This window comes from Pezoporus occidentalis, unplaced genomic scaffold (genome assembly GCF_034315485.1).
Source record: "Pezoporus occidentalis ecotype Australia unplaced genomic scaffold, CSIRO_AGI_Poc_V1 ctg1, whole genome shotgun sequence".
In the NCBI taxonomy this organism is placed as follows: Eukaryota; Metazoa; Chordata; class Aves; order Psittaciformes; family Psittacidae; genus Pezoporus; species Pezoporus occidentalis.
This window is the reverse complement of record NW_026912778.1, coordinates 2,286,910-2,310,820: the sequence shown is the minus strand read 5'-3', so window position 1 is coordinate 2,310,820 and position 23,911 is coordinate 2,286,910. Positions and strand designations below refer to the sequence as shown.

General features: G+C 37.1%; 1 pseudogene; it reads left to right on the top strand.

The window, feature by feature from the left end:
• The first annotated feature begins 481 nt into the window (after positions 1-481).
• Positions 482-543, top strand: LOC134158097 (U6 spliceosomal RNA; annotated as a pseudogene).
• The last annotated feature ends 23,368 nt before the right edge of the window (positions 544-23,911 follow it).

The window sequence follows — 23,911 nt, the reverse complement described above, 5'->3', positions numbered from 1 at the left end:
GTGTTAGGGAGAGGAAGTACCAGGCCTACTTTCTTGCAAGACCCCACTGTATCTTAGCTATCACTTATAAATTATTTCAAGCAATATGGTTTATGTTGCAGCCTCATTCAGTATGACCAAAATATCAACAGAACTTTTGTCACTGATAGCAAAAACACAGAGCAATGTCTTACTCTGCATTACTGACTCCCATTATTTAAGCAGATCCTTGTTGCTCTGTTGGGATGTCAGTGAGATGCTTCATAAATTTCCATTATGACTCCCCTACCCATCATTATGATTAGCAGTGCCAGTTGTTAAGGGTATTTTCTTCTTTTAAGGCTAATGCAAATGCTTTGCTCCTTAGGAGTAATTACTTAATAATGTTCCTAGAGCAGGGTACAACTAAAAAATATTTTCACTTTTAAGAATTTGATATTTTTTAGACGGATATACTACCAAAGGCATTTTACTAAACCACTTTAAGGAAAATTTCTAGCTCAAAGATTAACATGGCCCCTGCGCAAGGATCACATGCAAATTCATGAAGCGTCCCATATTTTTTCACTGAAAATGGACCAGCCTCATTTGTTTGTTGGCATTTGAGAACACTCGTTTTCATTCTTGACTCAGGTGTGCACTCTGACCACCAAGCATGGGAGTCCTTTCTGGATGGCCAACTGAATACTGAATGTAGCGGCTGCACAGGCAGTAAATGAGTGATTATAGCAGGTACTGCCTGACACAATAGGTCTAGATCAGAACTAAGAAAAAGCACATATTAGGGCTACAATTTTCTGTAGCCAGGTGGAAGTCCTTGCTTTTTTCTTTTCTCTGTTCATTTTTAAACTGCTATCTAGAACCAAGAAACATTTGTTCTGTTCAAACCAATGAATTTTCCTTGAAAATTTTATTCTGGAAAGATAAAGATTTTTTATTATATATTCAAAATTTTTCTTAATTATAGTCATTTTCTAACAGCTATTGTATGTATGGCTAAAGAGTTCTCTTGTCACTGACAAACATAACTAGATTTATTTCCATTGTTTTTAAGGATTACACAAAGAATGAAGATCTGAAATTTTTTTTTTCTTTTTTTCCCCTTGGTAGAATAAATAATTTTTAAAGAAACCCTTAGAGGGCTGTAAGGATGTGCTGGGGCTTCAAACAAGACAGAACTTTGAGATTAAGCTGCTAGTATTTAAACTTGAAGTTTATTAAAGCCAAACTAGAATTGATTAAAACACTGCTAGCAACAGTGGATTTCTTTCAACAGAAAACTTCAATCAAGATACAAACAAACATAGCATTATTTTCTACCCAAACCTCCACCCTGCCCTCCCTTTCTTCTCATTTATTAATGCTGATGCCTGCCCTCTCTTTGTAAATCTCCTCATCCACATGTGTGATGGGAAGGGGGTAATTGCTCAACTGAAGCTATTTAGGTGCTTTCAGGAAGCAGGACTCCTCCTTTTTCTCCAGGAGAGAAATCTTGTGAACAAGGTTTTGTTTCATCTTCAAGAACAGACTACACTTCAGCTCTCTTAAGATTTCCTGCCTCTGAGTCAGAGTGGCTCCTCTTCTTCTGATCAGCTGTTAAATGAAAAACCAAGTATATAGCCAACAGCAAGTTATGAAGACCCTTTCTGTCACAGCAGGATGAAGGTAATTGTATCATGAATCTTATGGTTTTTTTGTTGGGTTGTTGTTTCTTTTTTTTCCTTTTAAAAGAAAATCTAGTTATTTAGCCGGAACTAGAAATTTCAAGTGTCTTTAAAATGTGCAGTGAGGTCTGTAATGATTGATAGGCCTTTTTGTGGGTTTGATGTGAGCAGCTGAGTTTAACGACATATGGTACTCCTATTAGCACTGAAAAGATGATACTGTTAAATGGTGTTGTGCAGTGTTTGCATTAACCTTTTGCCTTCAAGCTTGTTCACCTCCTGGGAATTCCCAGCTTGTTTATTTTGTTTTGCCTCCTTCAAGCTTGTTCACCTCCTGGGAATTCCCAGCTTGTTTATTTTGTTTTGCCTAACTTACACTGGAAAGGGGCAGTAGTGAAACCTGTCCTGAACAGGTTTTGGTTAACAGTCTTCCTTCTGAATGCTGTGCTTCAGAGGTTGCAGCAGCTTCTTAAAAAATAAGGAAGGCACTCTATTGTCAGCTTGGTGTTTAAGGGCGGAGCCTGTGAGTGGGGCTGGCAATCTCTCTCCAAGAAATAGGAAATGAAGGAAATGAATATTTGAGAAAAAAAAAGTCATAAAATTATTTGGTGTTTTGCAAACCCAAATTTGTCAAAAATTGAATGCTTTGAAGGCACTAGGTGTAATTTTTGTGTAGTAGAGACTGTAGGAGTAGAGTTGGATGAATGCTTTATTCATGGAGACAGAACATAATTATCTGGCTTGTAATATCTACTAGATACCTAAGAAAGCACTGAAAAGGTTTATTTTCTCTGGTTCTCAAAAAGTTTGTATCAATTTGTTGATAGATTATATTGTGTGGTTGAATTCAGCTCTGATGAGATGCTTTCTTATTAGAAAGCTAATTGTGGCTTTTTTGGTATGCAGTGTTATCTGAGAATGTTTGCTATAATAGCAGTCCAGTCAAAAGCTCCATGTAGAATCCATGTGGAATTGTATTATGTAATTTTTCAACTCTCAGTTAACAGCCATGCACTTGGACATAAGGTACTACCTGCTATTCCACCAAAAGAGATTTTTTTTTTTTGTTTTATCTCCAAAACTAGACTACCCTACAGGTCTTTTATGTCCCTAATACAATTGCCTCCTTCGACGGTACATCTATTGGGATACTTGCTAAATGACTTGGCAAAGTAAAACCAGTACGTTCTAGTATGGGGCCTGCTGCAGGTTTAGCCGAAATTGTGGGCAATTTAGAAATACAAAGAAGATCAAAGAGAGGGAAATCTCCAAAGATGATTTTATGCCTGTTCATAAAACAGGTGTCTGTGATGTGACACATAAGAGGTAGTGGTTTGTTTCGGGGAGCTGTGGAGCTTTGCATAGAGATGTGAGGAGTTGTTGGTGTCACAGTCTTTAATAAACTGTGTCCCAGAAATATGTGTAATTAAATAAAAATATTAAAGATTTATCGTATAAGTACTAAGCAAGATGCCTATGAATATATTCTGTGAAAAACTAAGGAAAAAAGGTGGTGTATGAGAACTTTCTTGTGTTTTGTTTGTGTCCTTTGTTTTCTGTTGCTGGTGGCTGGTTTAGTTTTTTCAAGGATATAAATAAAGGAATACAGAAGAATGGACAAAAGTGCATTAGTTGTGGAAATCAAAGCACGTCATTCTTGAAAAAAAATGATAATGAGGAAAGACATAAAGCTCTTATACAGTCAGAACTGGGATCAAGTTCACAAGTAATCTGGATGAAATCCAAACAGCTGATATTTTGCCTTAACACACACACAGATGTTAAGAAAAAGACCTTATGCTTACTGGGAAGTGTATTTGAAATTTTTCTATGCAAACTTTAGGTGTTTTCAGTAGAAAAAGAAGCAGTCTTCAAGACTGTCTTGTAAGTCACTGATGAGACCTCTTGTATGTACAACTTCCGAGTTGAACTCAAAGTTGAACAATCCTGACAAAAACCAGGCAGCATAATAATAAAATTGAAAAGTTATGTTGTGGACTGAGAGAAAAATGATTTAGTTTTCTTACTTTATAATAACAATTACTGTATAACAATTTTAGGGGATGTGGTTTCTAAATCCCAAGGGGGGGAAGTTAATGATGTTTAAGGTAGAAGACAATCATGATGTTAAAGCTAGCAGTTAAATAGTCACCACAAACACATTTAGTCTTAGCACTGGAAGTCTGTGGAGAAGGTGATGAAATGGTTTTGTGAATGGAGTGATGAGGGTACAGATCTTAAATATTTTAAGGTGGGGTAGGACCTTTTTGTGAAGGGATTATAAAATCGGTTTGCCACATCTGATAGACTGGATTGAAAGATCATAAATGTGACATCACAGGATAAAAGCAAAGGCTCTAGCCTTTTGGAGGCTAACCATGCTCCTTAAGATCTAAAGGTAAACCAGCTTCTTAAAAAATGTGACAAGATTATATATTTTCCACCTGTTTCCACAGCTTTTGAATTTGTTTGTGGTATTGCTGTTGTCTGACTTGTGAATTTGTTCCATTCTTCATGAATAAAAATGCCCATTTCCCTTTATTTATTTATTTCTACACTTCCCCCTCCATAATCATCTGCCTCTAGCCACAGTCGATGGAAAAAAAAAAATGAATTGAATTCCTTTCATTTTGCTTCTTGCTTTTTGTCTCTGAATAGGACAGATTGAAATATATCCTATTGAAAATGCTTAGTTTTTTGTACTAGGAGTAATCTCTCCTTACAGAATATTGATATTCTTCCTTCCCTGAGAGGAGACTGCATCATTTCTCATTTCTGAAAAGCATATTTCAGCTTCACAGATGAGAAGCATAATTTCAAAAGAATGCATACTGGGAGTTCTTTAAAGTTCCAATTAAAGATGTGCCCTTAACAGCACATATAACAGTACAAATAATCATAAAGCAGCTTTTTAAACTATGAGGTAGTAAAATAAAATCAAATATGAAAGTAAATTCCAGGATCACTATATACAGAATATATTCTTTACAGGAAAGCACTGTAGGTCCTATGTAAGAAAGAGCAGAGCCTTGAATTATGATATTATGCAAGCCATGAAGCTCAGGCCAGTATCTTTTCATTTAAAACTTCAAGCAGTGTCATGATACTGTTTACAAGCATTCCATATTGTATTCTATTTGAAATATTTTTCAAGTATAATGCACCTGATAAGCAAGACTTGAATAAGAATGTTTGTTTAAAAATACATAAAATATATTTAAAATATTTTTAGAACAAAAGTCAGGAAGAGCTTGAAGCTTCTGTGCCTTTTTTCTTTTTTGGTTTTTTTTTTTCCTGTTTTTAAATAAAATCTCCCACAGATAAGGCTGTGGATTGAAATTGTAAAGCAAAGTAAAATGTTAAAAGCATTCACTGGCTAAAGGTGAAGAGTGAGTCAAGTAATTGTGCTCTTTGTCAGGGACTCCAGAATCTATCTGTATGAGGGGTGGTTTGGTTTTTGTTTGTTGTATTTTAGGGTTTTTTTTTTCTTTTTGGCTTCAGATAAACATGGTTGGGATGTAGTGAGTGGGATCTAGAATGAGATGGGTTCTTCTCTCTAGTACTGACTGTTCAGCTGAACAGCTCTGCCTATTTAAACTCTGTGATGGGAGTTCAGAAAACTGGCTCCAATGTGAATACCTAACTTTGAGTGACTCCATCTGCAGATGGATCTTGTCTTGACAGGCAATACTCAAGGGAATTATAATGATTTAAGCTAGTTAGATACAGCTGATATTATGGCACACATGGATCTTTAAGGATTTATTTTTTCTTTTTTTTTCCCATGGAACTGTTATGTTTGAATTTTATTGGATGCTTCCAAAGTTTTAGTGGGAGAAAATCATGGGTGTTCCTCCTACATTTCCACACTTCAGAGTGGTGTCTCGATAGTGAGGAAAAACAAACACCACTACCCCCCTCACCTGTCACACACAGACACAAAACCTCAAATTAGAACAGGAAGCAAGATGCAAGTTAGAAAAGTTAATGTGTTTTTGTGCGTTTTTTAAAATGGCAAAATCATGTAAGCTTACACTTTAAATGCATGTAGCTTAGAATAGACATGCTTAAAACTATGCGGAGGCTTTTGTTCCTTAAACATATGTGAAGAACATTGTGAGGTAACAGCCTCAAGATGTGCCAGGGAGGTTTAGATGGATATTAGGAAAAAAACTTCTTCACAGAGAGGGTGATCAGTGATTGGAACAGGCTGCCCAGGGAAGTGGTGGAATGCCCATCCCTGAAAGTGTTCAGACACCATGTAGATGAGGCCCTCAATGACATGGCTTATTGGTGAACTCTGCAGTTCTGTATTAATGGCTGGAATTGATGATCTTAAAGGTATTTTCCAACCTAGTTGATTCTATGATTTTATGTTTGTCGTGGTTTAAACCCAGTCAGGTAATTTGTTCGCTCACTTCCCCTTTCTTGCCCTCCCCCTGCTTCCGGAGGGACAGAGAGGAGAATCGAAAAGAATGCAACTCCCACGGGCTGAGATGAGAACAGTTTAGTAACTAAGGTATAACACAAATCACTACTGCTACCACCAATGATAATAATGATAAAGGAAATAACAAGGGAAGAGAATACAACACCTCAGCACCAGCCGACCGATAACTTGCCCCCCTTAGCCCGACCAAGCACCGACCCATACCTCCTCCAACCCTGCAGTCTCCCAGCCCTTCCGGCTCACTCCCAGTTACCTCCTGGGCATGACGTGCTGTGGTATGGAATACCTCTTTGGTCAGTTTGGGTCAGGTGTCCTGTCTCTGCTTCCTCCTGGCTTCCCCTCCTCCCTGGCAGAGCATGAGGCTCACAAAGTCCTTGGCCAAACCAAAACATCCTTGTTATCAGCTCTGTTCCCATGCACTGCACCAGCTACCAAGGACAATCTACTGATGAACCCAGGACAATGTTGAACACCAGAGTAGCTTATAGTTATATTTTGTGCTGTCCATTTAATGCTAATGCATAAGACTGCTGCTATTTCATAAAATACAGGTTGCTGAATGTCTCTACAGGAAGATCCAGCTTGTCAACTTCTCAAATTTTAAACCAAGGAGTAGCCACAGTGTAATTCATGAGCTAACATCAGCAAAACTGAATGGGCAGAACTTGTCCTTCCTCATCAGTGAGCAGGGAGTTGTGCTGAAAGCTTTTTTCTGTCAGAAAAAATGTTAATTCAGGAAAACAGTCTATTTTGTTGGAATGTATTGGTTTTTACAAAACTCTTGTTTGGGAAGGCTGAATGTGCAAAGAGGGGGTATGGTAAAGTCAGTCAGTTAAATTATTTACTTGGGTCTGTCTGATTTCTTTTATTTTTTATTCCTTTCCCTTCCCTTTCCTCTCCAGCAAGTGTGTGCTCCTGAGCCCTCCCAGCATACCAAATGGGTGCTCAGTCCCTTTGTTGCTGGCAGCCTGGGATGTAACTCTTTTTCTTCTTTTGTGCATTTTCCTGAGCAGTTCAAAGGTACTGTTTTGTTTTAATGTGGAATGAAAATTTTGGTACTTTCTCATGAAACCACGCTTCTGTTCTTCAGGCTGCCCTGGAGGATGATGAATGACAGGTATCTCAAAACCTTCAAAATAATGCACATTGTTTCTGACAGCTCCCACAAACAGCATGCTATTTACTGACTCCCAAAGGACAGCTTAGTAGACAAGCCAGTCCCCTGCTGTGAACATATTTATCATCTTTATTGTTTTCAAGATTATGAAATGGACAATTCCAGAGGGTATGAGTTCTGCTTCTGCAAAATAGAAGCTCCAGCATTAGGCAACTCCAGTTGCCCAGTTCACAATGGTAAACATCAGTGTCATTTCTGAACAGTTCAAAATGTAGGTTAATGAAACGCAGTTTAAAGCAAATCAAAATGATTCTTCCAAACCCTCAGAGTCACTGGAGTAATTTCTTTACTTTCTTTCTGGCTCCAGATTTATGTTGCTCACTTTTTCACAAAATAGCTAAAATCTCAGTTGATCCAAGAACTATTGCAATCCAATAATTTGTCCTCTTTCCAAATTATTTTGCTATTACTAATTATTTGGTTGCTATGATTAGTGGGTCAAATTCTACTCAGCTAGGCTTTTGACATTTGTTTTGCTTGCTCAGAGTAAAGAATTTGATACATGAAATCACACTCATTCTCATTTTAACATATACAAGGGAGAGCAGCCTTCTGAATAGCCAAAATATCTTTATTTCGTGACTTTAGATAAAAATGCCAAGAGTTTATTGAATCAATGGATTAGGAAAGATTACTATGTCTATTTGCAATACCTTAGCATTTTTGTTCCACTGCAAAAACAATGAATGGAAATTCAAGGCTAAATGAATCTGCTGTGGGGAAAAATTAAAAACAAAACCAAACAAACAAAAAACAAAACCAAAAACCCCAAACCAAACACAACACCCCCCTCCCCCCCAAACCCACGGAGTTATTAAAATCTCTTCCACTTCAGGAGAACATCGCTACACACATAGAAATTTGCTACAAATTTATAAAATCATTATCCTTTCAGTTTTATTTAGTAAGTTCCAAAATATTAACGGATATTTTCCTTTTAGGACTTTAACTCAACTGTCTCTGAAACTGTATTACAATTTAACAGTGAAGTAAAGTATGCCTTGTCTGAAAAAGAAGGCCATGAAACACTTGCATTTCAGAAGTTGTCACAAATTGCATCCTTGGACTGTTTCTAAACTTAGCAATAACAACATGAGACTGACAAGCAATTTCTAAAACAATATTTCTATGGAACTGAAGCTTTTCCGACTTCTTATTTTATATGAGTAATTGATATATGAGAGTTACTAGTGCATTTTTAACTCTTTTCAGCCACTGGGGAGTAAAGAAGCACATTATAATGAAGTAGAAGACCTTTTATAACACAGATTTTTGAAATCATAAAAATGCCATTAAGGTGTTGGTTGTTTTTTTTTTTTTTGGTGGGTGGGAAGGAGTGAGAGCTGTTGCAATATTCTAAGGGCCTGTTTAGGTTTTACAAATGCATTTGTGAAGTAATTATAATCTGATGGCAGTTATTATTCATAGTAAAAGATCATTGTATAATGATATTGAATTATTTTCATGAACAAGACAGATGATGTTGTGGATGTGAATAAAATCTGAAGTTTAGTATAGAAGACATCCACTTGGGGATCATAAGTATCATTCAGTGTAGAAAAGCTCCTCAAGTCTGCTGTGTTTTCATTATTCTGCCTTTGAATCCTGGCATCAGAAACACCTTCCTTTTTAATTGATTAAGAACATATGTCTCTCCCATTGGAGCCTGTCTCTCTTACCCAGCCAGAAGGCTTACTTTTAAGTTACATGAGGTAAGAGGTAGTCTTTCTCCCTATGAAGTTAAGTGAGCTGTCAGTCTCAGCCCCTGCTGACTGAGGAGCAGGGAACCAAGATCACAATAATATATGAAAGCTGTGCTTCTGACTTTAGATGTCAGAAAGAGAGTCATTAGAACTAAAATGCCATTCTTAAAAGCACTGCCTTCACTGTAGCAGTTGTTTCTGTTCTCAGCTAGCCTTGTGCTTTCATTCCTTGACATAGCTGCACCACAAATCCAACAGCAAAAGGGTTTAGCCTTCATATATACACCTGAGAGACCTTGTGAGGATACATCATGAAAATTGGCATAGCAGTAAATCTGTTGCATTGCTGTATCTAAGTGAGGTGAACATTCATGCACTGATGCTCTATGATACTTCAGTCTTGGTGGCTTTTAGTAGGTTTGCTTGAGCATGAGTATTTCTCACAGCCTTTGGTGTTTGTTAACAAAATTAAAGGTACAACAAAGAGACTTTCCTCTTCTTGGTTTCTTTTGCACTATCCAAATAATCATACATGTGTTCACACCGCAGAAAAAATAAATTACAGTATATCAGTCGTGTCTGAGAACTTACAGAGCACATGTAAACTGCATTTGTAGTATCTTTCTACTTCTAGATGGTTCATAGAAGGATAGATTTCCATACTGAGACTTAATAAGGCTCTCTTTGTTCTACATGCCAAAATAAAGCAGCCACAGCACAGAAAAAAGCTTATTTTATACCCATAACACACTTTCTCATTAGACAGTTATGTTTTTGGCTGTGGAGCCTTTTAATTCTGATTATAAAACAGCTAACTCTTCCTGTGTTTAAGGAATAGCCATTTAACTCATAGTCAGGTACTGTGGATTCAGAACCTTAGTTTCCCAAGTCTCACTCTGTAAAATCAAGATAAGTCTTCGACACAGATGTCATAAAAATGAATACATTATTGATTGCGAAGCTACCTCACCTTTGGAGTGGGGAGCAGGGGTTGTTTTGGAATGGGTATTTAAGAATATCTTAAATGATTCATCGGTTCTGTGGCAAACTCTAACTTTCAGCTGGAGTTTTTCATGGCTTGTAGCTGAGGAAAATGCGAAAACTGCAAATGGCAACCTTAATTCTGTATACCAGGGAATTTCTGACCCTGCTATATAAGTAGTGGCAAATGAGTAATGCCTCAAATAACCTTATGATTACGTGCTTACCTAAGCACAAAGAGCCTTGGGTTTCTTTGTAGTGAAAGTGTGGAACAAGTTGCAGCAGTCTTGGGAAAAGCAGGAGTACAAGAATGTGTTTGCTGGCAGGCTGAAGTTGTTCAAATACAGCTGTTATTGCTGGAGTTCTGAAAGCAGAGTTACACCTGTGAATTGTAAAATTAGCTGCTGATGTTGCCATAAAGACACCTGCTCGGGGGAACAAGTATTTGTGAATAAATCAACCTTGGGAATTCAGTATTCTCTACTGTTATCCACTTATTTCTTTCCTAATAAATTAATTGCAGCACCTGGAATAAATTCTTTCCCAGCCATTAGGAAATTACAGCAATACCTCTTTCTACAGTTTTGGATTTTTATATCATAAGTATTGTGTTCAAAATCTTTTTTTTTTTTTTTAAATTTTACTGTGATTATGATTTTACCAGTTTATGTGCGTGGATGTCTGAGTTTTCCTTATAAAATTAGGAGAACCATGTACTCTTTGCCACAAAAATATAAATCATTTTAACACGTCGGAATCTGAAGGTACATGGTAAGAACTCTAGGAAGGAGAAGCACCAGTCTAGCAGTTTGAGGGCTTTTTACTTGTTAATGTCAAACACTACTAGAGAGGTTCTCTTCCTTATGTCTAACTCTCATGTTTGTTTGGTTTTTGTTTTGTTTGTTGGTGTTTGTTTTTTTTTGCTGTAGACAACCTAAAATGCTCTACAGAGACAACTGCTTGACTTTATCACAGTAATTCTTTCACATTAGGGCTTACAACTAGAATAAACCTTTTTTTTTCTTTTTTTTTATGTGGAAGGAGCTGGATGTCATAGTACCATGAAAGCAAATCATTGTAGAAATCAGAGTTTTTCCCTTAGGCTGAGACCCCTCAGGATATTTGTGCATATTGGCAGGTCTCCTTTACATTCTGCTTTCAGGTGGGTATTTTTTTAAAAGCATCTAGAATTCTTGTTTGACATGACAAAACTTATGTTTAACTTCCTGGTGTTTTAATCTGAAATCATTCTTACTCCAGTGTTCACTGGGAACACAGACCGTACTAAAGCGAGTTTCTTAAAGATGGATAATTTTTAATATTGGCAATTCAGACCTATGGCAGTGTAAGCAAGGAATGTTAAATTACAGCTCTGCAAAGCAAGATATTTTGTGCTCTTGCACAAAAAACTATTAAACTTCAGTAGTTAGTACTCTTTCACAGAGCTGCTTCCTCCCTTCCTCCCCACTTCTCTATTCTTTCCTGTCCGATTTCATCAAACTAAAGTAACAACATCTTTCTGCTGAGACTTTACCTATAAGTAAAGCATGGAGTGGGAATTCTGAGAGCGACTTTTTTTTTCTGAAAGATGTTTTCAGGTGTACAGCATCTTCAGACAATGCTGAGTTTAGAAATCCCCCTCGAAGTAATTGCAGACTAGGAATCACTAGCAGTGCTTGGAATTGTAAATAGGGTAATATAAAATGAAGTTCTATTTTGTTTAGACCTGAATGTTTTCAGGTACCAGTTGCTGACATTCACTTCTGCCGTTTTCAAAATGCTGGTAATGGTTGTCATTGAATACATTTCTAAAGGCACCTCTGAGAAGAGCTGTTAAGGGTCTGATTAAAAGGTTTTATGCATAACACTGGGTTAAGTGCAGTTCAAAAACTGTTGTTTTTAGGCTGGGTTTTGTGCAGATCAAAACCAGTTGTTTTTAGGCTGGGTTTTGTTTTTCTTTTCATGGTGTGACTTTTGAAGGTCTATCACTAGGAAAGATGTTGGGGTTGTTAATGTCCTGTGACATTGTTTCAGGAAATGGTCCACATCAATCCTTTCAAAAAACAATTCCCTTCTAGTTTTAGAGGACTCTGTAAGGCTGTTCTAGGGTCTTTTATGGCTGGATAATTTTTTTCCTAGTTCTACGATACTGTGGGATACTGTGGTGGGTCTGGCACTCAGACACAGTTAACCCCCACCCAGCTGCTCTTTTTGCAACCCCTACTCAGTAAAATAAGATGGAGAAACTTATGGGTCAGCGTAAAGACAGGGAGATGACCTGTTGATTACCATTACAGGCCAGCCAAACTTGAAGATTGCCAATTAGAAATAGAGTAGGCTAATGGGGAAAATCAACAATTAAAAAATTCAAACTACTTTTTCCCCCATTCCTGCCTTAGTCTCTGGATCAAACTCGCTCATGGTGTTTCACATCCTCCTCCACTGAGCAGCACAGGGGGAATGGGGAATGAGGGTTCATAGGACTTCATCTGTATTGCTTTCTTCTTCAGTCTCTTCCCCTGCTCCAGTGTGGGGTTCCTCTCATGGGATAAAGTGCTTCCTGAACTGCTTCAACATGACACTTCCCATGAGGTACTGTCCATCAGGAGCAGACTGCTCCTGCAGGGGATTCTCTCCATGGAGGCTTCTCCTTGCAGCTTGCAGTTCCTGCAAGCAGCCTGCTTCCACATGGGTTCTCCACAAATCTCAGCTTGCTGTGATGTGGTGTCCTCTGTGGCCTGCAATGTGGATATCTGCTCTGATGTGGTCCTCTCCATGGGTTTTAGTGGGACAACCTGCTTCACTATGGTCTCCCCACCATCTGTAGGGGAATTGCTGCTCTGGAGCTTGGAGAACCTTCTCCCTTCCTTCACTGACCTTGGCGTGTGCACAGCTATTTTTCTTGCTCCTCTATCTCACATCTGGCATGAATCATTTTTTACCCTTTCTTGAACACGTTATCACAGGGGCACCCACCAGTGTTGCTGATGGGCTCAGCTTTGGACAGTGGTGAAACCAGCTGGAACTGGCTCTGATTAGGGGATAGGTCCTGGTCTCTTCTCACAGAAGCCACCCTTACAGGTCCCCACAATCATAACCTTGTTGCATAAACCCGATACAAGCATTCATTAATAACTTATACTGAGTAGTATAATGCTTTTCTCTATCTGTTTTTTATTGTGATGCTTTCCCTCAGGAGCAGTAAAAGTGAACTGCTGAATACCTGTATGACCTGATATTTGATATCCACCTTTAAACCAGAAAACTTTGCGAAGGCTATTTGTTTTGTATTTTCCTGGTTCACAAAGAAAACGTTTAATAATTCTTCTAAATTAGTTTTAAGTTCTACTGAAAAATATGTGAACAGAGATGAAGTGTTTGGAAATCTTACAGATTTCATTAAAATGAAAGCTAAGAAAAGAGATAAATTTAACTTTTTTTTTTTTAGTGTTTATTTAAAATATTCCATAGCAGAAGGAAGAAATGATTTGAAGTTTTGAAATGTTATTAAAGTAAACCAACTATGACTATGGATTTTTTTCAAATTAATATACTTCTTCTTACAAACAAAGTACTTTAAATCAAGAAGAGTACATTCTTAATACTGCAGTCACACATAAGCACCCATTAGAACAACAGCACATTATTACCAATTACTCAGGAATAATGGAAGTTTTGCAGAGCTTTTAGATATGGTAGCAGAAAGTTTCATCAACTATGACAGTTATGGATTGCTAAAAATACTTGAAAATTGGAAACTGAAGGTCACACCAGCTATTTCACTGATAGTTTTGGAGACTTGCAACAGACTTGCTTCTGTAAAATAATGTTTTTATAGGATATGCATCACTTCCTACTCCAGTTAGGAGTGATAACCTTTATTTGATTTGTTGTGTGTATATGAGTAGATACACTCTTTCACTGAATATTGACATGGACGCTCATGCAGTTGCGCTTCACTGTAAGGCAGTCCTTGGCAGTGCTGCAGACAGCTCGTACCATGACACTTTTTCTCATGCACTTTATCTTATTGATTCCCTGGGATTTTCTTCATCACTTCATTTTGCTTGATGAGCAGATATTTATAAGTCTTTGAAGCGTGCCCTGACGGTAGAGAACTGATGGAAAGCATTTTGTACTTATTGGACGTTTTAATTACTTATTATGGGAGATATAGTAAAGTCTTATTCTTTCATGAAACCCCTTGTTTATACTCGCTTTAGGAATGCCCAAACTTAAATTCTCCTTTCTATATATCACCATAGGATCTTTATGATACAAAGGTTTATTTTTTATATATCTCTCTGAATCCCTGATGTACAGAACAGTTTTGAGCTGTGGAGAGACAGAAATGCTTCCTTTTTTATTTCATCACCTTTGTGGCCAAACCTTTCAGCAAATGTTATTGCAGTTTATGCACCGACTTATGCATCAGACAACTGCTGTTTGACCAAGGGATGAATAATCAGTATGGCATTTATGCTCAGGTCTTCTGTTTGGCACCAAGTGAGGGCTACCAGTAGCAGCATAGAAATATTTACAAATAAAGCCAGTCAACCTTCTATAATTTTGAGTTTTGGCTAAGAAGGAGTTAATAAAGTGTTTCATTTGACTCTAGGCAAAATAAACATTTAAACCCAGAGACTCTTTATTGAATTCTGGATTTCTTGAATTTTGTGAAGGACCCTAAAAGGGATGATTGTTTGGCTCATATTTTATGTATAACTGTCACGTAGAATATTTGCAGGCCCCTAAATAGTTCCATTCTACAGGCTGTAGCCTCTTCTGGCAGGAGCATATGGCTAAACAACCTCTTGTAATTGCTGTTAAGGGGTCTTTATAAATTGCAGAGATGAATGACAGTAAACATACTCCACAGAAATTCTAAGCATACCATAACATCTTTACATTTTAAAATAGTTTCTTATTAATAATGACAACAACAGTAAAAGATGCAAATGAACATAAGATTTCCTAGGACTCAGCATCATTTACTCTAGCTCAGCTTTCCTAAGAAAGCAAAAGGAATTCTCCACTCATTTTAAGTGAAAGCTCCATTTCTGCCTGTAGCCTTCAAATGAGATAGCGATGATGTTCTTGGAGTTTTAGCCTGTCATAAAGGTGAGCATGTGAAAGAAACTCTACATTTAAAAATGGAATTGGGAACTTTACAAATAAATACAGAATAACTTAGCCAGACTTAACGATTACTCATCTTACTTACTTCACAGGTGTCAGTTAACCACACCTCATGCTATACCTATGTCTTGATAGTTTTGCTGGTCCTGAACAAGACAGAATCAGAAGGGGCCACATACCTCTGCCTTGAGGTGCTTTCTTCCACCTCAAGAAAGCCGAAGCAATGCATTTGTGCAAGCAAAGTTGAAGAGAGGAAGTTAAAAGTAAAGTTACTTGGAATATTGCAGCATGTGGGTTCATTTAGCATCTTTTCCAGTACACTCTCAAAAATATGCTTCAGTGCCCCTAGCTCCTTTCAAAACAGCATCAGGATGAGAAACATGACCAGGCTATTATACTTGAAATACTATTAAATGGAAAGTATCCTCTGGCTTTAGTAACCTGATTGTTCCTGGACTTTTGCCAATTAGTAAGAAGTGAAGTTAATGAAAAACATATATTTTAATAAGTTTTTTTCTATATGAAGTTAATGCCCTCAGATATTTTTCAGACCTCCACAAAAGCCAAACACAGTACACTGACAATGCAAATCTATTCTTCCTTAATGTAAAGAAAACTTAATTTGAAAAAAATGTCAGTCTTTGAAACGAGGTTTTTTTTTTTTTAATGGAACACTGTCTCTTTAATGACTAGGATGTACAAGAACATAATTTTCAAGAAGCAGCTACAAAAAAAAATTCCTCCCCATCAGATGCTGTAATGTATGGAAAAGCACTTTTACTGGTTATAAAGTATGGCTGATCAAATAAATTTGCAGGCTTGTACATTTTGTAGATTTGATGAAAGGCTCTTCTAGATAAGCCAGATTCTCTCAGAATCGTTGTAGATGTTACTGTACCTAGAATAGCAGAAGAAACTGTGTCTTATAGTTAACACACTGAATAATACCTTAATCTACTAAACTTTGCCTCCTCTATTTCCTTGGATGTTCAATAAAACACCTAACCTGTCTTACAGAATTTATTTGATAAGTCTTTATAGTTGTCAGTACTTTGCAGACACTGAGATGTATGTGTGACTGTACTTGTGCCCTAATTGTGGGTCATATTCTAGAACTGTTTATTTGAGGGGTTATTCAACAAGTGTGTATTAGCACTTATTACTTTACTAGAATAGAGAATAAAACTGTAGTATATTCCTGGTGGAAAACCAAAGTGGTTCTAGTTTTGCTCAGTTACTATCCAAACTACTCGGTATGCTTCTCAGTGTAAGGTAATAGATACCATGACCCCATGATCACTAATGAGGAGTCTTTCTTTTAGCTCACAGTCCTTTAGCTCTACATTTTTAAAGGGCCTACTTATAGTTCAGGGTTTCACTTGAAATATTCAAGGGGTTGTATTATTTGTGAATGTGTAGGGTCATTTTTGAGGTCAAGTAAAACTATGTTCCTTTAGTTATTATTTCTGCAAAATCAAAGTAGGAAGAGCAGCTGGGCAACAAGAGAGAACTGCTGGGTAAATGATTTCATGACTAAAAAAGTAGCAACACACCCCTGCACACCCCCCCCCCCCAAATTATCCATCCTAGTTTGGAATAAATTTACAAGACCAGCCCCATGAGGTATTTTTTAAAATTTGACTACAATTATTTTTGAGAATATTTAGGAATGTGACAAATTGAATATAGGTACATAAAGCAATTATATTGGAAGGGAAGCCCTTATGAGACTGTTGCATTCTTTCCATTAAGTAAGAGCAAATTCTCCTGTCTTGGGTTGATTTTAGGAGCAATCGTAACAGGTTCCAGGTAGAGCACAGGCAATGCATCATCTGAAATGTTTTAAAGGAATATGATGCTGCTTTCATGAATTTTTCTACTGACCACTATGTAAGCACTGCTCAGGGAGTACGTGTAAGTTTTTGTGCTGAGAGCGACCTATTGACCTGTATTTGTTCGGAGACTTTCTTCTTTATCAATCCACTTCTTCTGGTGCTGATGTTAATATTACAGTTACTGAGAAATCATTCCAAAAAGCTGGCTTCTACCATCTGACAAAAAATTTCCTTTCCACTACTGATTTTTTTGAGCTCTTAATTTACACTTCTCCAGCTTCTGAGTCTTTCGAGAGCTGTTTGCTATTTTTTTTTTTTGAGATTCGAATAATTTTGCTGTGGGCTCTGTCAATCAGAGCAGCTTTCCTAATAATTACTAAATTTATTTTGACTGTTCTCATGACTTTAAATTTTCTTTTCTTTTCCTATTTTTTTTTTTTCAGATCTAGCTATTGTAGCCCCAGATTTTATTTTCTTTTAACAGGGGTAGGCCCATTACTATATATAGATGGATGGAATTTTTTTTTTGTCACTTGTATCTCTCAATACTTTTATATTCAATTTCATCTGCCAATTTATAATCCAGTAAATTTCATAAAGTCTTTTGCAGTTCTTTGCAGTCATACTTCAACTCTTCTATTTTGAGCAATGTAATTTCATCAGCAACCTTTGCCAGTTCGTGTTTTCCCTTTTCCAGCTCACTTATGCATTTGTAGTGTTGAGTAGCATGTAACCCAGCACGTGTGACCCCTTCACTGCCTTTCCTTGCTATGAAAATTCACCTTATCCAGTCTTTCAACAAAATGTACAGGACTTTCCTTTTATCCCATGACTACTTAGCTTAAGAGGCTTTAGCAAATAATCTTCCTGCAAGTTTCATAGCTGACAGTATAGGTCAGGTCTCCCTTATCCTGAACTTATTAACTATAATAAATTATAGTTCCCAAGTGTAATGGTGTTCTTTCACTTTTGAAAAGCCATTCTGACCCTATCTGATACCATACCTAACAATGTTTCTTTTGATGTGTTTTGTGGTTCGGTTTTGGTGGGGTTTTTTTGGTAGTCATTTTGTCCTCTTTACAGGCCTTTGTTTTCCAGGATTTTATCCGGAAGCCTTTTGAAAAGTAATAATGCCGCTTTTTCCTCAAAGAGACTGAATACAATTAAGATTTATCTGTATGTGCATCTGGCTACCTAGGTACTGTCAAACAATACTGTTTTGGCAGCCTGTAGCTCAGCATGCTGAGCAATGGTAGTACTGGGATAAGTACTGATGCAGTTATATGGTCACAGGAATCGAGCTTTTGAATTTGGCTCACATATCCAGATGATTTAGCTGTGGCTGCAGATTGACCCAGTGTAGAAATACCTGGGGGCTTTCCTGAGGAGGTTTGAACTTTGTCTTCAACTTCTTAGAGAAATAGTCTAACTATGAGGCAAATGTGAGGGAGAAACTGTTCCTGATGCTGCTGTCTTCGTAGGCTGTACGTAGTTCAAGAATATTTGGAGGACATTTAGAATCCTGCCTAGATAATCTGATGACAAAGCAATGCTTTTTGATAATACTGATTGAGAATTTCAGGCAGCTTTTACGGTTTTATCATATATAGGGTCAGAAAGGGAGCCATACCTCAGAAGGAACTGAAGAAACAAAGGAAACAAATGAGTTGTGGTTCTTTCAGTATTAGACACCAGTTGAAAATGTTGATTTGGTTTGTTGTTTACAGGGTAAACTTCATGGGCTATGCTCTTAGGTTTCTTTAAAAGTGGGAATACTCTTCTAATCTTTGAAGAGTATTGTGAAACTACACCTAAAATTCACATGACTTTTTTGACAGGAATTTGCATAGATTCCAAAGAACGATTATTCAAATATTTGTTTCCAGGGTGGCCACTATTTCATCAAACAAAATGAAGGACATGTCCATAGAATGTACACTAGAATTTTTTCCTGTTTTTTGAGGGTTATATCTAGTTGCTTGGTAACACCGATAGTGCCTATCTGTTCTGCAAGTCTTCCTTTGGATGGTAAAGTAGAGAGCTGGGGAAGCTGAGAAGGCAGGCCTGCATGACAATTAGAAGTGAACAAAATATTTTTTTGTGAAGTACTCCATGTACTCTTGTGAATGTCAATGAGGAAGAAATTTGCCTTTATATTTCATTCATGAGAGAGAATGCCCTTAGCATACCAAAGGAAACAATTGGATTTGCTTCCATATAAAAGGATGAAGTTTGTGAAGGTGCTAAACAGAGAATCACAGTTTTATATGAGCTGATTATCACTGAAATGTACGTCTTCTGTTCTCTTCACATGTGTTAGTCTCACTGAGGGACTATATACTTAACATATACTGAGAGATAATAAACTTACCTTGTTTTTTTATGTCATCTTAGAATAGTGAAAACTCAAATTTTGATGTCTCAGGTCTTTTACTATCCAATAGCTAGAAAACAGCTATAAAAATTTAGAAGTATAGCTTCATTCCATGATTACTATGGGAAGTTTTAGGTTATGAAATAGGGGAATACTTAAAAACTGACATTGTGTCTATGGCACATGACAAAGATTTTCAAGGCATGCAATGTGTGTTGTGCTAGGGGTTCATCAAGGCTTCTTGGGTTGCAAATGTGGGTTTACTTTTGGACAAAGTTGCAATGCTTTGGCTAAATTGTGGGATTAATTTTCGTTTTTTATTGTTAAATACAGATAGTAAAGTTCAAGTTTCAGTAGCAAATTTCATGCTCCTTATTGCACCACGTGTGTTTTTGAGCTAGTAGGGCTATATTGTCATGACCTCTCTCGCTCTTTATTGATGATATGTGAAATAAAAACATTACAATAAGAGTCATTACTTGAGTAGTTTGAAGAAAAATGAAATAGCTTCTTGGGTTTAACGATCATGGTATTCATTAGCTGAAAGACTGGTAACACTTCTTTATTTTCTGGGAGCTTATTTGAAAGGAAAGCCTTTTGAAAGAAGAGATTTAGAAATTCAGAAGAGGATTCAGGACTGTGAATCCCCATTTAAGAGCAACATTTCTCTACAGCTTACATTTAGATGCTTAGGCGCTAAAGAAAAATGAAATTTAAGACTCCCCTTTCCTGAAAAGCTATTTCAAGACTTTTCAATAGTGTAAGCCATATCTGAAAATCACTGGCCTAGGGATAAGGACAAAATAACTTGGTTAGTTCAGGCACCTTGAGGGAAAACAATTTCTGCCATGTGACAGCAGAGGTGGTTTTGAGGTTGTCAATTCTTTTTGATGTCTGGAATGAGTCAGAGGAGGTTGGAAAGAGACTATCAAATGACTGTAAGATCTGAGGAGACTGGGAAGTTTTTATGGTTTATCTGGGGGTATTAGAGCCCTCTCCCTTCTACCTTTTCCTCAGCCCTGCCAAATTCTTCACTTACCCTTCTACAGTTCCTCTCCCAGAAACCTACCTAATTCATACTTTCATAAAAAGCTCACCCTCCATAAAAATAAGTGTTTTGGGAGAAGACCATGGTTTCTTGTTGTTGCATCATGGACGAGCTAGTCAGTAATATCACTTAAGGCTGGCAGAAGCACAAAGGAAACATAGGCTGAAGCCCCAACCAAACTTTTTACTTCCAGATGGTTCCATATATATTTCATGGAAAAACTGCTAAACAAAAAAATAACCCTTATATTTTGGCTACTGCACTGGGGAAGCTAAGTATCTCTCTTTGACAGTGCTCAGTCTTCTATAATCTGGCTCTTTGATTTGGGTTTTGGATTGTGGTGTTTTTTTCTTAACAGAAAGAATAGGTATATTTCATTTTACACTGTATGCCAACACATGAAGTATTCAGCTGGTGAGAAGGCTGACTTGTTCACACTTGTACTTTTAAGTGCTAAGCACTTGGTCAGATCAAAATTTTATTGGTGGCACACCACAAGCACCATAAAGCATGGACAGTGTCCTAGTTTCAGCTGTAACAGTCATTTTTAACTCCTTCCTAGTAGCTGGTGCAGTGCTGTGTTTTGGCTTTAGTTTGAGAATAATGCTGATAACTCATAGATGTTTTAATTGTTGCTAAGTAATGCCTACCTTGATCAAGGACTTTTCAGTCTCTTGTGCTCTGCCGCAGAGGAGAGGCACAAGAAGAGGGGAAGGAGCAGATAAAGGACACCTGACCCAGATTATCCAAAGGGATAGTCCATACCACGGCATGTCATGCCCAGTATATAAACTAGAGGGAGTTACTTGGAAGGCCTAGATTGTTGCTCAGGTCGGTCAGAGTATCAGTGGCGGGTGGCAAGTAATTGCATTGTGCATCACCTGCGTTTATTGTTTTCTTTTCCTTTTCCCCTTTTAGTTTTATATTCTATCCCCTTGTTATTTGCTTTATCATTATTATTATTACAGTAGTAGTTTTATATTACATTTTAGTTACTGGACTGTTCTTAACCTGTGGGGTTTACTTTCTTTTGATTCTCCTCCCCATCCTGCCTAGAGGGAGAGGCAAGATGGGGGATGAGTGAATATTAGCGGCTGGACTTAAACCACAACAGCAGGCTTCAGCAGCAGAATCCCAAGCAAGAGGGTTTAGCTAACTGCATTGTTAGACAACCACTGACTGATGCTCTACTATCTCTGTGTTGGAATTTCCAAGTCGTTATATAGATCTGGTCTTTTATTCTCACTTTGTGTTTTACTGAGTTGATTTTTTTTTTTTTTCCTTTTATTACCAGGAGAAATAAAGGTGCAGGAATAAACAGAGAAAGTCTTATAAAACAGCTGGAATCTATCAGAAAAATGCTACCTAGAACTGACTGTAGGAAAAACTTCCTTAAAATCACATCCCTAGCTGGCTAGAGTTGTGTGTATGTGGTGTGACAGTCCCTGAGAACTGCTGAGGAGAATCTAAAACAGATCTTTGTTCTAAACAAGTCTGTGCACCTTTTGATTTATCAGCTCCATGCAGTAGAACTTGTCCGTTTTGAAGAAGCGGGACCCGAGTTGATCTCCAAGTAGATTAGCTAATGAGGTTAAGACAGGCAGTGAGGAAAACAAGACCATAGAAAGGAGGCAACAAAGTAAACATAATGCTAACAATTTTCTCAACAGCATATAACCCAGTTTAGGTCCTTTAGTTTAATGAAAATGGAGTTATTTATGCGACTGTAGTCATTAGAGACAAGGAACTTTTAAACCTTTTGTGAATCATCTCTAATCTCTCATCCACAGAGATCAAAAGTAAAATATAAAAATCTGCATTGGTTAAAACTGCCATGAATTGAAGATATTGAATCTTGATTTGGCCTAAGATAACGAGTTTAAACTATAAATATGTATTACTGTTGTGCTACAGACATAGTAGAGAAAGTGTTTCATGCTGAGAGCTTATTCACTTAAAATAAGGATATGAAAGTACATAGGCATGGGAGGAGGCAAACTTTAAAGCTCATAGGAAACAAGACTTGCTTAACTGACTTTCCTGCTTTTCATTCAAATGTATTTAGGAAGAAGAGGTTTTAGGAAGAGGTGCAACCACAGTTTAGGAGACAGTATAGCTCTGTATTTAGACAAGATCACTATCTTCTCTGGGAAGAAAATGCAGTTTTAACCTGTGTAGCGGAAATTCTGGGTTGAAGATTTTAACAACAGCAATATGGCTAGGATGTTTATGAACTTAATATTTTTTTCCTTCTTAATTTCAGCATTAAGAATATTGTGTTTTCTTTTTCTGCAGCTCCACTGTTGCAATGGTCTATGTCAGTGATTTTCAATATTTAATACGCCTTTTTTATGTCTTATTATTCACTCTATTACCCTTTGGTATCAGTCAACTCATCGAGTCCAACAGAAAACACCAAAGCTAAACTTAAAGTTAGGATTCAGGTTTGATTTAAGTAAAAATTCAGTATTAGTGAAGCATAGTTATTTCTATTTTTATATATTTTGAATGTTGAAAATATTAATCATAATCATGTTTTTTGTAAGTATAACTTGTAGGACAACAATATTAGGAAAAATGTAGAGGATATAGGTTGCAGCTTGAAGAATGTGCTCATTGTGGAGTGATTAGGAAAGCTTTATGCAAATACTTATGTTTTAAGGAAATGAGATATAAACAGAATGGGGTTTTTATTGTCAATGTTATTCCTAGTCCTGTGAGAGAATATACTTGAGAAAGGTGTTATTAGTGAGTCACACAGTCCTTTTTGTCTCCCTCCAAAAGTAATGTACTTCAGTGGTTGGAGTGGAAGGTGTTGGGAGGAGGTGGGAAACCAACTCAAGGTTTTTCTTCATATGTATTAGTTGCCAAGAAAAAAGGTGTTTGGGGCAATGACTGATAACCTTAAACAGAATGCTAAATTAATAGTGTCTGAAGTGCAAAACAGTTGCTCCAAATTCATTTTTTTTGTACTGTTTTTCAAGAAGTACTCTCATTTTTAACCTTCAGTAGTATAACAATTGTGCTACTAGTTGTCTGTAAAATAAAGACACGTGACTCTTAATTTCCCTGCAGCTGTTTTAATCTTACTGGATTTTTATATGCACTTGCAATTCTAGTTGATCAAATTATTGTTCTGTTGTCATTTGTCATTTCCTTCCTCTCTCCTCTCTTCTATCTCCCCCCCCCCTTCTTTTTTTTCTTTTTAACTCGGGTGCATGTCTTTTGCCTACCCATATCAGAAAAGACATCAGATTATGTGATCCTTCTTATTTATCTCTAAATTAATGTTTTGCCTTCTGTGAGGTAAGGAGATTTCTCTTATATATAGAGGTAGGCAACAGTCTTCTGCTTTTCACTTTGACAGTGACTTCCATTATACGAAAAGAGTCTTGTGAACTTTTTTAGATAATAATACTGAGCTGTTCACAGTAAAAATGGGGATTCAGCAGTGCTGCTTTGTTCATACTATGCTGCGAACACTGTGCTACTAAGGATAAGATATCTCCAAAGGGTTTTATCACTAAGACCTTGAAGAATGCTTGGCAGATCAAATCATAT